Source organism: Enoplosus armatus, chromosome 20 (genome assembly GCF_043641665.1).
Source record: "Enoplosus armatus isolate fEnoArm2 chromosome 20, fEnoArm2.hap1, whole genome shotgun sequence".
In the NCBI taxonomy this organism is placed as follows: Eukaryota; Metazoa; Chordata; class Actinopteri; order Centrarchiformes; family Enoplosidae; genus Enoplosus; species Enoplosus armatus.
Genome location: NC_092199.1, coordinates 1141746 through 1142659, shown reverse-complemented (window position 1 = coordinate 1142659; position 914 = coordinate 1141746). Strand labels below are relative to the sequence as shown.

The 914-nt window shown below is 45.7% G+C and overlaps 1 non-coding gene across 1 annotated transcript; it reads left to right on the top strand.

Annotated features, from left to right (window-relative positions):
• On the top strand, nucleotides 1-74 carry trnan-guu (transfer RNA asparagine (anticodon GUU)). Its single transcript has one exon. It is a non-coding gene; the product is annotated as a tRNA-Asn (tRNA).
• Nucleotides 75-914: the final 840 nt, after the last annotated feature.

Sequence of the window (914 nt, the reverse complement as noted above, 5' to 3'; positions counted from 1 at the left end):
GTCTCTGTGGCGCAATCGGCCAGCGCGCTCGGCTGTTAACCGAGAGGTTGGTGGTTCGAGCCCACCCAGGGACGATTAGCTGAGGGTAATTTCCCCCCGGGATCAATAAAGTACATCTGATAACACTTTTATATGGAAAGAAATGTTCTGTCTGTGGCTCTCAGCTCAAAGCCCATTGCTTCCTACTGCAGACGTAAATCTTTAAAAACACCTCACACATATATATCGTTTAATTCCTTAAAGAAAGGTTTATGTCTTTCAGTCCCTTCACAGACTTTACGTCACATCTGCTCCAACCTTGACAATCAAGCCTGAGAAACACAAAACCAAACAACTGCGTCTGAAATCAGCCTTGACGGGAGTGTAGCGGTGCTGAGTGACCTGTCTGGAGGCTGGAGAGAGAGGAGACCACACACTGTCTGGTTCTGTCTCTATACAACATTTTTCTGTTGAAAGTAAACGAGTGAAAACTACAAAACAAAGCAGAGCTGAGCTCAAATCCTCGTGGTTCACCGCTCAGCTAGAAATATAACCTATCTCGGCATATCTATCAGCTGCATAGTTTATTTATTATTACTTATTTATGCTAATGCTAACATTAGCCTCACAGACTTCACAGATTGCTTTATCGCTCTGGATCCTGGAGGTCCTGATTCAGAGCATGTCAGCACGTCAAACTGATGACTGCTGAGCCACCTGCTGGCTGCCTGTCACTGAGCTGACACTGGGGTTTGGAAACTGGAAAAAAAACCTTTGTAGAAGAACTACCCAGTTTGCAGCCTTTCAGGAGTGGATATATAATCCACACAGTGCGTTTGTCTGCATAATTCAACAGAAATGTCGTGTGGCTTCTAAAAGACTCGCCTCAGCGGCCAAACGGTCATGTAAGGGTTCACTGGCCCTCTGCAGCTGAG